Source organism: Gossypium arboreum, chromosome 4 (assembly GCF_025698485.1).
Source record: "Gossypium arboreum isolate Shixiya-1 chromosome 4, ASM2569848v2, whole genome shotgun sequence".
NCBI lineage: Eukaryota > Viridiplantae > Streptophyta > Magnoliopsida > Malvales > Malvaceae > Gossypium > Gossypium arboreum.
Window position 1 is genome coordinate 16,002,514 of NC_069073.1, and position 13,924 is coordinate 16,016,437.

Sequence of the window (13,924 nt, forward strand, 5' to 3'; positions counted from 1 at the left end):
TTTCAACATCTGGTTGACTTTCTTCCCAATTTTTAACTACAACAAGCTTGTTTTCAATTTCAATAGCCCTAGGTTCCAACACTTTTTCATTCCTCAAGGTGACAACTTTACACAGTTCTTTTACAATGTCACTTGGCAAAGCACCTTGGGATCTCCTTTTTAGCTTGTTGCTTAGTTATCCCACATGGTTCTCCAAATTATTCAATGTTGCTACTTGGCTTTGAATCATGGCATCACTTTTTGCCATGTATACCTTCAGCAAATCTTCAAAGCTGTTCGAAAGTTCAGTAGGTGAAGGTTCCTGAACTTGTTGCAAAAACCCTTGTGGTTGGTTTAGTCGGGATTGTATATATGAGTTTCTAAGACCAACCTCTTAATTACTCCATGAGAAATTTGAATAATTTTACCATGAAGAATTGTAATAATTTGATTGCGGCTCTAACCCACTTCTATTATGATTCTGATTACCCATAGAGTAGATGGATTTTGGGTTTGATGGGTAGTTTTCAAACATGTGACCATCTTCATAATAAACATAGGAGATATTTTCAAACTAGCTTGGTTGTTGACCTGACACGTAAGCATTAAAACCGTTAGTGGTAAAGTTTTTAAGCATGAAAGTCATAGAAGATACCTGGGCTCCCAAAGACGTAAGTGTATCAACTTAATGAACTCTGACCACTCTTGTTTCTATGGCTACTCTACTAGTCGGCCACTGATAATTGTTGCTAGAAATCCTTTCAAGGATCTCATAAGCTTCATTGTATGATTTTGAAAGAAGAGCTTCATTGGTTGAAGAGTCTACCACCAGTCTTGTATATGCATTGAAACCATTGTAAAAGGTATCCAACTAAATACAATGAGAAATGCCATGATGAGGATATTTCCACAACTCCTCCTTAAACCACTCTCACGTGTCATAGAGAGATTTGTCGTCAAATTTTGAAATGTGGCGATTTCATTTCTGAGCTTGGCATTTTTACTTGGTGAAAAATACTTCATCAAGAATTGTTCAGCCAATTCTTTTCTTGTTGATACTGAATAAGGTGGTAAGGAATTCAACCATGCTCGCACTCGATCTCTCAACAAGTATGGGAATAACTTCAATCTCAAAGCTTTTTCGGTCACTCTAGCAAGTATGAATCAATCGCTTACTTAATAGAGGTGTAGGTGTGCATCTTCGGTAGGCATTCCACTAAATTGGCCTACTGTTCACAAAATTTGAAACATTATCGACTTTAATTCAAATTGAGGAGCCTCAATTTTGGGTTCATAATTCCCGAATTGAATTCATTGAATAAAGTCACGGCATACTGACAAATAGGGTGGTCTCTATCATCAACAACAAATACTGAATTATGAGCGTTGTCAAAAGCTCATTGGTTTTGATTTTGTCGTAAAGGATACATTATCACCTAAAACTAGCAAAAATTATTAAAAATAAAAACGAAATGAATTTAAACCAAATTGCCAAATTACAATTTCACAAATAATTACTAAAACATAGTCCCCAGCAACGACGCCAAAAATCTGTCACAAAATAAATATATATACAATAGATGTGCAAGTATACATAGTCATCAACAAGAAATAAAGTAATGAGTTAGAACATCGTATCCACATGGACTGTATAGGCAAATATTGTGAAATTATAACTAAGCAAGTTGGTGATGAAAAATAAATAAGCATGAAGTAGGAATTAACTAAAATAAATAAATAAAAATGCAAAATGTAAAATGGAGCAACAATTCACGAGGTTTAATAACTATGACATGAATGAGCTAGAATAATAACACTCCTTAACTTAATTAATTCATAACAATGTTTAATAAATGTTCCGAAAGAATCCATGGCAACTCAATTTTTTATTAACTTAGAATTTTTAGTCATAAGCTTTTGTCGAAATCCTATGTGTATCTAATAGTCACGCATATGTTTATATCATATTTAACTAAAAATTATATTATAAAGCATCATTTCTTAAAATTTATGTGAAGTAACAGTGATATGTCTATACTGAAACAATTTAATCACATTAATCCTAACGTTATGCAAGGTAATAAATACCTTTCGATATTATTAATAATTTGACCTAATTTATCATTAAAAGATCAAACATGCACCACCCAAATATTGTTTCCACTTATTATTATCTGGTTTTGATTAAATAAATATTTCAGATGCAGTCAAAAATTTATTATGTATGAGCAAAATGTCTATGATTTTATTTGGATGAATAATCAATTGATGCACAAAATATTAAAAACATGTTATGAAAAAAATATAAATCAAGAATGTCCAATCATTCTATCATAAACAAAGCTAAGTTGTCATTATTAAATTAAAAGCAATAGAATAAATTGCAATCATCTTTTTCAACTTAGAACAAAAATACAGATTAAAGGAAAAACAAAACTCTAAGTAGAATCCGGTGGTTCTCTGTGACACTGCTCGTGGTTGTTTCCTCCTTTCTTTTCTTCTGCTTTGATGCAAATTACTCCTCAGGTGGTTGGCCTTGAAAGCTTTAACACTCTAGAATTGCTCACTCAATTTTCTCTCAAATGTAGAGAGAATGCAAAAATGAAAAATGAAAGATGAGAGGATGAAATTAATGAATAAAGGGTGAGGGATTGATGATGAAAGGCTCCCTATCCATACTAGAGAGACTCCAATGTCCCTAGCTATTTTCAGCCTCAAAATCCCTTGATTTTCTAACTAGAAGTGGCCGACCTTGAATTAAGGAAGGTGAGTGGACAGTCATGCTATTTTGGGAAGGATGTTGCTTGATTTTGTCTTTGATTCAAGGGAAGAGTTGTTTGATTCCCTCATGGCTGATTAGGTGGTTGAATTGGCTAATTCCAAGTCTTCATGGATGGTTTGGGCATCTCCATAGGCTATAACACCTGGGCATCTTTATTAACCTGAAATATAAGAAAAGTTAGGACTAAATTGAAAAAAATAGCAAATTGTCGAACTCCACCAAGGAACTTATAAATTTTGGTGGCCAAATTTTGATTTGGTTGGATCTTAATTCTGGTTCAGTTAGGATGGATTTGGTTGATTTCATAGAAGGAGAAAAAATGATTAAAGATAGAGGGTTGAGATGGTCAGTGAAGACAGTGCCTTAGGAGTATATATATGTGTGTGAGTGTATGAAGACATAATTCTCTCAATTCTGTTTACAAATCTTATTATTTCCATAACATTGTTTTCTTTAAATGTACTAAAGAAGAAGAGGATGTAGCTAAAAGGAGCTCTGCATGTCACAGTAGACAAAAGAATTGAAGTTTGGTAGTAGAGGAATTTAGAAAATGGTAAGCTTTCTTACCTCTTTGTACTTACGGATTGAAAAAAGGGTGAAGTAGTAATTATTAAAAACTTCTTCATAATTTTAGATTCTGGGTTTTAAAAGGGTTGAACACATTTAGTTTAACCATTAAATGGTTGTCATGCTTAGCTGCTAGGACAATGAAGACTCTAGTGTGTGGACAAGCTAAGCTGCTAAGGATAAGGGAATTTAGGTGAGTTTCTGCACCTTGCCTTTTGGATATGGTAGACATTATTGTGTAAACTTACAAGTTGTGTGTTGATTGTTAAATGGTTGATAAAAAATGTTTAGATAACTGGCGTGATGTATGTAAAATGATAATTTGTATGAAATGTTGAGTAATGTTATGTATGGGAAATTATTGAAGGCATAGATAAAGTTAGGATTTGGGAATGAGAATTTTTGTTAGATACCGCCATACAATGTTGCTAAGTGCAAACCATGATGTACAAAGCTTCGGGCCTTGCGGAGAGGACACTATGGTGTTTGAGTATCAAGGTTAGGAATGGCGAGATGGAGGAATGGAAGGAGGAATAGGGAAATTAGAATTCCATTAAATTTTTTCCATTTGGAATTATTGGGAGCAAACTACGATGTGTGAAGCTCCAGCCCCTGTGAAGGGGACACTTCGGTGTTTGAACATCAAGGTAAAATGTGAAAAAGGAATGATATTAAATGGTCCTTCGGGACGACACCGTGACAATAGTATTTAGGTTCTATAAAGCATCACCACAATGGTAGTCAGCAGGCTCTATGAGGCAGCACCGCGATGACGGTAAGGCCTTATGGGGTAACACTTCAAAAGAGGTCTAATGTGTAAGACCATAGTTCGGCTATGACAACGGGGTAGTTTATCGGGACAGGAAACACAGAGTAGTCCGCCATGATGTAAGAAAATAAAGAATCACATCTGAAAAGTCTGAGGTTCGGGAGAGAATTCGTCAAAGGTAAATTTCAACTCGGTTTAGGTGAAAAGAGGGAGAGACTACTTAGAGAGGAGGTCTACTTAATGTACGACAGGACGATTCCACCAAGGAGGCTATGGATCCCACAGGGTTTAAGCTAACATAGAACAGACTATAATAGAATATAGTAAAAAAATTTTGAATCGGCATAAAGTCATCCAAGAAGGCTTGGTAGGCTAATAAGAGTCTTGTGGGAGGAAAGGATTGTTCCAGGTTCAATGGCCAGTGAAGTCTAGCGGAGGAAGTGGAAAACAAGGTTTCTTCATAACTATGAGAAAATAGTATTAATCTTATTGCTCTGTCCAAGGTAAATGTCAAATATGATGAAGCATCTTAATGAAAGTATGAAACCGGCGAGTGTTATGGGGACCACATTGTAGGCATCTTTCCCCAAAGGAAAAGAGAATGTACTCCGGTAAATACTCCCATTACGACAAATTATGGGTAACATGGAGTATCGACATTCTGGAGAATTCAATACAAGGATTAGGGATGTGGATCGAAAATAAAAGGGATGGACCCCAACGAGATATCACGATTTCAGCCTGACCAGGAACCTAGGTCCACCAATAAATGGCTTAGAGAGCCCAAGTCATGGGTCTTAATAACTAGGCTCGCGGAATCTCCTATCCAAGGAGTTTACTTCCAAACTAGAAAACTCAATTTCATAGAAAAATTTAAAAGGATCCCATATGTTTATACGTACAGATCTTATTAATTTCTTTCGAACTTATAAGATTTTCTACTCGACTGCAGGTTAGCTAGTTACTCGAACAAATCAAGAGGGACAAATCCAGACTCAGCCAAGTTAAGTGGTGCACAGTAGCTATTCATGTATATAGAGGGGTACGCATAAAGGCATCACCTCAGGGTATAAGTTGATTATATATGTATTCAAACTTCCATCTAGGAATTGTAAACATTTGTTGGAAATAAAGCTCTTAAGAGTATATCACCTGCTATGTACAAGTTGTATTAGCAATTAAAATTATAAAATATTCATCTTTAACTATGTAATTAAATCAAAATCAAAATTTTATTAATTTCTTCAAGTTAGTGTAGTATCCGGTACCCAAACCCAATGATCGAGTCGGGTAGAGGGTGCTAATTACATACCATTATGAAAGCTACTTAATAAGTGTTCATCTAATGACATTGTCATAAGTGTGCTACCCTTATAGGATATCCTTAATTTTTTTAGGATAAATCCATTCTCCCATAATAATCATATTTTATCTCATGGTAATCATTACATCTTCCTTTATGAAAAAGCAATTACTATCAAATAATAACCAAGTCATTTATCACAAAGACAAATGACCTGTGATTACTTTTACTTTTCATCTATCATGTAATGTCAATGAGAGGATATCATTTACCCATTATTTGGGCTATGAATTACACTATTGTAAATGATGTTGCATACTACAGAAGTTATATACCCAACACACCAACTTTCAATTCCTTATCTATTTGAACTCAGGGTTTTACTTACATCAAAGTATACAAGTTATGCATACATGGTCCATGATCCACTCAAAATTAAGGTATGCCACTCTATTGATGTCACAAGTAAATAAATCCATAAACGGATCGAAGATCTATTCTACTTGGGTCATGTCCGACTACTATAAGTCCTATCAGTCATATTTATGTCTTTATCTTCTAATAGTTATCCACTTCGATGCTCAAGATAAAGCATCTTTTTAATTGGACTTGATAGACATCATATTAGGCATTCAATCGATTTGTTCATTTTCAATTAGACTAAGGACATGTTTAGGTTTATCTTCTAATACAAGTTTGTTAGATCTAGTTCCTTAAGTGTAGTATTCTCACCTAAGTAAACTCGTAGTTTTTTTGAACAAATTGGTTAATAAAACAAATTCATAAATTACATTAATATTTTGTACATTGTACTCACATGGTTTTTACACGTAAAGAAAAATTGAATCAAATGTTGTTCACTGGTTGTCTAATGTTTAATTAATATTAAGCAGTAATAAGTGGTCGAATTGTAATACGAAAAGACAAGTTGTATTAGTAAACAAACCTAAATATGTCCTTAGTCTAATCGGAAATGAGCAAACTGATTGAAAAACTAATATGCCTTCTATCAAGTCCGATTGGGGAGATGTTTTATCTTGGGCATCGGAGCAGATGACTCTCAAAAGATAAAGACATAGATTGGATTGACAGTACATCGGACTTGACCCAAGTATAATAGACTCTAAATCCGTTTATGGATCTATTTATTTGTGACATTTATAGTGTGACATACCTAAATCCTGAGTGGATTGCAAACTATGTATGTGTGACTCGTACACTTTGATGTAAGTAAAAGCCTGAGTACAAATAGATAAGGAATCGAAAGTTGGTACATTGGGTGTAGGACTTTTGCAGTATGTAGCGTCATTCACAACAATGGAATTCATGGCCCGAAACATGGGTAAATGATATTCTCTCACTAGTATTACATGGTTGATGAAAAGTAAACATGGCCATGGGTTTTTCGTCTTTGTGATAAATAACTTAATTACTATTCGATTGTAATTGACTTCTCATAAAGAAAGATGTAATAGCTACCATGAGATAAAATAGGATCATATTGGGAGAACGAATATTATTCCAAAGAGATCAAGGATATCCTATGAGGGTAACACACTTATGAAAAGGTCATTTGATGAGCATTGGGTAGTTGCTTTCATAATGGTATGTCATTGGGCGGAGCTCAGTCACGATACTATAGTGGAATAACTTCATGACTAAATGAGTTTATAATTAATAAGCAAAAAACTAAAACTTTATTATAAATTATTTGAGCCCTAATTACATATGTCTAATCAGTCCCCTCGTTAGCTCGTTGAAATTTGAAATGAATTACGAGTTTGAATAGAAATGAACATAATGAATAGGAAAATAGAAATGGAAAACATTCAAGAATAATTATGGTTTTTTCTGAAACGAAAAAATGGAATTATTTGGAAATGAATGTTGGTTTCCAAAAATGGAAATGGAAATGATTCATTTGCAATTCTATATGGATTACTTAAAAAAGACCGGAAGAATGAGTTAATGTTTTTTGAGCTGTTTTGACACCCGAAAATGAAAATAAATCATTCGATCATTATTGAGTTATGAGATATTGAACATATTTTCTCGAAATTTTACTAGGGGTAGAATCCTTAAAAAAATTATTAGGGTTAAAATAAGGATGAAAAAAATTGTTTAATATAGAATATTAAAGCTTATTTGAGGAAATAGAAAAAATCAAATTGGGTTGGATCACATTACAGAGTACTGGGTTAAAAGGCCCAAGAAGTACTCGTAATTGGACTCGATGTGAGAGAGGCCTAAAACCCTTCATATAACACGAAGAGGCAGCAACCTTAGTAGGAATATTAGGGTGTGTCGTTCACCCCACTCCTAGTCTAAGTAGGAAGTTCTTTTTTTATTTGAAATAAACCACTATAACTCAACAAGGGTTCTACATTCTCTTCTTATAAATAGATGGCATTGGTAGAGCTATTAACACAACTTTGAAGAGTTTATTATTCTACCAAAAATAGAGAAAATTTATTCTCAACTATCAAATACATTTTTCTAGAATAACTATTCTATCAGTTTCTATTAAGAAAAGCGAATTTCCATTTTCACCCGAAATAAAAGAGAATTTTTTTTCTAGTTTTGTGTTTCGATTCAATTGGTTCAAGCCTACACTTGAAGCAATTCATGATACAAGAATAGTGGTGAAAACCATTTGGTTGAAAGTCGAGAACAACAAACATCTACTAAATCGAAAACACAAGTACGAATTCGGTTAGGGTTTGTTGCTATAAATATCACAAATCATGTTAGTTTTCAAATTTTAAATTTTCTATTATGCAAGAAAATCGTTTTCATACCGGGATTCTCCTAACAAAGTTGTCTTTCCATATTACGATTTGACAACGTAATATCACTTAGTTTTAGTTCAACATTAGATAACGAGTGAGCCAATATTTTCTTCCATCTTACTTTGCATGCAAAAAATCAAGGACAATATATAAAGACTATTAACGTAATCAATGGATATTTTATCAAACTAGTTTATTCGAAAAATACAAGTATACTTATTTGAAAATACTACACTAAGGGCACTAAATCCCAACACAATAGACTTTTAACATTTGCAGCATTTTGAAATAGAACTTACTCGAAAGCAAAGAGAATCAAGATATCAACACCAATTTAAGTAAAAACAAAAAAACAAAAAAACACAACATTGAATTTATAGTTCATACTTCCTAACTAACTAAAACACAAAATACTAAATAACAAAAATGCCTCAAACAATAAAAGCAACAACTACACATTTAAGAATAGTCAAAAGCTAAAAGAAACTTAAATTCCCATTAGAAAAAAAAGAGAGAAAACGTTACAATTAAAAGGTTTACGCTTAAGGAAAGAGTTAAACTAGTTACACCAATTCCTCTTACAATGAAAGACCAATTCCTTACCCCAATTTTTCCACCAAGCAACTCACTATCGTATCTTTTTCTAGCGATCACAACACTTTCACTCTATTATTAACCCTACAGCCACCACCAGTACAACTATTGCCTCCACCAATCTCTGACTTCGTTACAACCAATTGCAAATCATCCCCAACATTGCCACTATCCCCAACCTCTACCTACCCAATTGCAATATATTTTAAGAATTGAAGGCCAAAATTTTGAGTGTTTTCTTTCCAAAAAGTAATTACCTCTATGTCTCTTCTTTCTTGCTTCAAAATGGTGAATTTTTCATCATCATCATCTCCTCCTCGTTATTCTTTATTTTTTTTTACTTCAATTCATTTCTATTTAAATGTGCAACACCCTATACTCAGTTTGGTCATTATCCCAAGCTATAAGGTGTTACAGCTGCAAAACCTTAATATAATTCATATTTTAAATCAAACATAACCAAAATAATTCATCATCTATCATTTCTAGGCTTTTCAATCAAATTAGGACCTAAACTGAGCTTACAGAACATTTAAAACAAACTATAATCAATTCCGAGTTAAATTGAAACTTCTATGAAATTTTGAGTGAAAAGTGTAAACAAGGGGCACACGGACGTGTAGTTAGGCGATGTGATAAAGGCCAGCTCATGTGGCTACTCCACATGCTCGTGTTCTCAGACCGAGTACGATTCAAAGTTAGGGTCACACGGCCGTGTGGCCATGCCATGTAACTCACTGTGATCGTGTGGACAAATCCTACACAAAAATTTAAAGAATCATACGGCTGTATTATTTGACTGTGTAGGGCACACGGACATGCAGTAGCTCGTGTCACAGGCCTTCTGTACCCAAAACTACCTTAAAAAATAAGTCATTTCACATCCAAATGCTTAGGATCCTAGCTAAGAAATAATCAACAATAAAACTCATCCAAAATGTACCTAAATAAGTAAAAACATACTAATTCACAATCAACCTATGTGCCTAACCAATATACCCTCATTGACACTACAATCCAAACATCATAATAAACCATAAACAACTACCATAACCATATATTTCATAATAGCTTAAACATACCAACTCACTAACATCCATTTTACCAAGCACAACATTCTTACCCAATCACACAATAACCATTAACAAAACGTTGATAATATCTTTCCAAACCCAAAAAGCTGCATACTTTAGAGACATTTCGCAGAGGCTTCCAATTCAAAATAGCAGAAATCTTACTCAGATCAACTCGTACTCCCTCAGTTGAAATTAAATGACTAAGAAACCCAACCTCTTTGAGCCAAAACTCACATTTACTAAACTTTGGGTATAATCATTTTTCACGTAAAGTCTATAACACAATTTTTAAGTACTGGATATGATCGAATTCATCTTTGGAATAAATCAAAATATCGTTGATAAAGACAACTACACACCTGTTAAGATATGGTTGAAAATTTCAATTTATCAAATCCACAAAAGCTTTTAGAGCATTAGTCAACCCGAACAACATAACCAAAAACTCATAATGTTCGTAACAAGTTCTAAATATTGTTTTCAATACATCTACATATTTAACCCTCAATTGGTAATAACCCGATCTCATATCAATCTTTGGAAATATTGTGGCACCTTTCAATTGATCAAATAAGTCGTTAATACGAGGCAATGAATACTTATTCTTGATTGTAACTTTCTTCAATTATTGATAATCTATACACAACCTCATTGTCCAATCTTTCTTTTTCACGAATAGAATATGTGCACCCCAAGATGATGCACTCGATCAAATAATACCTCTGTCAATTAACTCTTGCAACTGTACTTTTAGTGCTTTTAAGTTAGTTGGAGCCATTCGATATAAAGCAATCGAAATTGAAGCAGTCCTTGGTACTAATTCAATAGCAAATTCGACTTCTCGTTTAGGCAACAAACTCGAAAATTCTTCAGGAAAAAATATCAATAAATTCACAAACTATCGGTACTTGATCAACTTTCATATCTGATGCTCTAGAATCCAGAATGTAGGCTAGGAATGCATTACAGCCTTTTTGGCCAATTTTTGTGGCTTCATTACAGAAATCATGCTCGAAACACAATCAGATTTATCTGATTTAACAGAAATCATCTTGCCATTCTAACACCTCAAATCAAATCTTTTCTGTCGACAACTAACCACAATATCATGTACATTCAACGAATCCATTCTCAGAATGTTGAATTCATTGAAAGGTAATAACATCAAATTAGCAGGAAAGTTATAGCCTTGAATTTTCAGCGGACACTATTTGTATACCAAGTCAACTATAACACTATAACCTAATGGGTTTGTTACTTTAATAATACAATCAGTTGACTCGACTGGTAAATTCTTTTCATGACTAACTTAGTGCATATATATGAATGCGTCGACCAAAGGTCAATTAATGCATACACACTAATATAAAAGATAGAAAAGGTATCGAGAATAACATCAAGAGCTGAGGCCTCTTATCGCATTCAGGTGGCATAAGTTTCGATAGGACCTTTAGCTTCAGATCTAACCGTCATGTCTCTAGTTCCATTTCTATTAGCTCTAGCTGAATTACAATTCTTAGGTCATCTACCTCGAGTAGAAGTAGCAGCAGGTTTTGTATTCTGATCTTTATTAGGCTTAATTCGATCCGAACAATCCTTCTTAAAATGGTCAGGGGATTCACAAATAAAACAAGATCCTTTGTTCAATCTTCATACTCTAAAGTGATATCAACCACACTGATTACATTCGACCTTATTTGTATTTCGAGCACTGTCCACACTATCCACTAAATGAGTCGATGGTCTCTTACTACTCTATTTCAAATGACCCTTACCCAAAAACTCTGATCATACTGAGAATATTCTACTCGATTCTTTCATCTTCTTTTTTGGGGAATCAAAAATAGTTCTAGGTTCATTACGTTTACCAAAGTTACGTGTTTTTGCTTTATTTCGCTTCTTACTAGCACATATTTCTTCCATCTTTTGAGCTTGACTAGATAGAATCACAAACTCACGAATTTCTATTGCCCCTACTAGCATCTTAATATTGCCGTTACAATCTCACACATATGTCTTCTTTCGTAGGTACAATCTCACAGGCATACTTGCTGAGCTGTACAAACTATTTCTCATACTCAGCCACTGTTCTATCTCCTTGTTTTAGTTCAAGAAATTCTTTCTTTTTTCTCTCCAAACATCATTTATTGATATCCTTATTTCGAAACTCAATTTTAAAGAAATCCTAGCTAATTTTTTCCTTCTATACTACTACAGTTAACATGAACCACCACTGAAATGCTTCATCTTTTAATAATGACACACTGCATCTCAAACAGTCTTTGGGTGAACACAACATTTCATCGAATAGCCTCTGAGTATGTCTAACCAGTACTCGGCTTTGGTTGGGTCATCACTCATATTACCACAAATTCTATTGCTCCATATTTTCTAACTTTATCAATGGTAATTCTCTTATCATTCTGTTGGGTCGAGGTTTAAGGATGAAGGGGATAAGGTTGTTGAGCTACCGAGTTAACTTTCAAATAAGCATCATACATATCATTCATTATATGGAGAAAGGCATTTGGCGTCATATCTCTCAGCCCTTGAGTCACGGGCTCATTCTGAGTAGCCTCCTGATCGGTGGTTGGGATAAAACTCTCTACCTCATCGAAATCTACTCAGTTGGATTCAGACAACATTTTTTATATATATAAAAACAATTCAAATTAATCAAATGTCATCACACTTTCACAGGTTATAAAGTGGCATGTATATCTAGACTCAATGCATGTTATGTTCGGTCTTAGAACCAACTAAACCATAGTTTTGATACTACTAAATGTAACACCTTATACCCAGTCCAATCACCGTCCCGAGCTATAAGGTGTTACAACTACAAAACCTTAATATAATACATATTTTAAATCAAAATAATTTATCATCAATCTTTTCCATGCTTTTTAATCAAATTGGGACATAATTTGAGCTTACAGAACATTTAAAACAAATCGAGATCAATTATGGGTTAAATTAGAACTTCTAATAAATTTTGAGTGAAAAGTGTAAATAATGGTCACACGGCCGTGTGACAGAAACCAGACCATGTGGCCCTAAACATGGTCGTGTCCCATGTGGCTACTCCACACACTCGTGTGGCTAATCCACACGTCATTTCTTTCAAACCGTGTACGATTCAAAGTTAGGGTCACACGGCCGTATGGTTAGGCTATGTAACTCACTGTGACCATGTGGACAAATCCTGCACAGAACTTTAAAGGATCACACAACCATGTGGGGCAAACGGCCGTGTGGCAGCCCGTGTCACAAGCCATGTGTACATAAAACTACTTTAAAAAACAAGTCATTTCACATCTAAATGCTTGGAATCCAAGCTAAGCAATAATCAACAATAAAACTTGTCCAAAATGGCCTAAACATGCAAAAACATACCAATTCACAATCAACCAATGTGTCTAACCAATATACCCTCATTGGCACCACAATTTAAATATCAAAATAAACTATAAACAACTACCATAATCACATATTTCATAATAGCTTAAACATACCAACTCACTAACATCCATTTTACCGGGACAACATTCTCAGTCAATCACACATAATGACCATTTCAATTTTACCAAAATACCAAATGCTAGCTACCATTAATTAACGTATTATACCAATCACATCAACCAAGTATCAAAATGGTAATCACAAACTACCATTCCACTATAAGTTACTTAACAACTAAGGTTTAAAATATATATACATGGATACCCTAATTACATGTCACTTTTAACCGTTCCAAAACAACAAAATACTATTGAAAAGATAGCGAATAGTGTACGATCTCCTAAGCTAATCCAATCAATGTCACTATCCCAACAAATCTACAAGAATAAAATCAAAAAGAGGTAAGCTTATGCAAAGCTTAGTAAGTTCATGAAATTAAACATATCATACCCGAAAGTTTAAATACACTAATACAAGAACATAACACAATATCAATGATCATAATTCACCTATCTCAATTAACCGAGACAATTCAACCTGTAACATTCATACCATCAATTCACCATATTATTAAATCATGATATGATACGTAAACAATCAACT

At 33.9% G+C, this 13,924-nt stretch overlaps 1 non-coding gene across 1 annotated transcript; it reads left to right on the top strand.

The window, feature by feature from the left end:
• The first annotated feature begins 866 nt into the window (after positions 1–866).
• Positions 867–972, top strand: LOC128292202 (small nucleolar RNA R71). Its single transcript, XR_008282187.1, has one exon. It is a non-coding gene; the product is annotated as a small nucleolar RNA R71 (small nucleolar RNA).
• Positions 973–13,924: the final 12,952 nt, after the last annotated feature.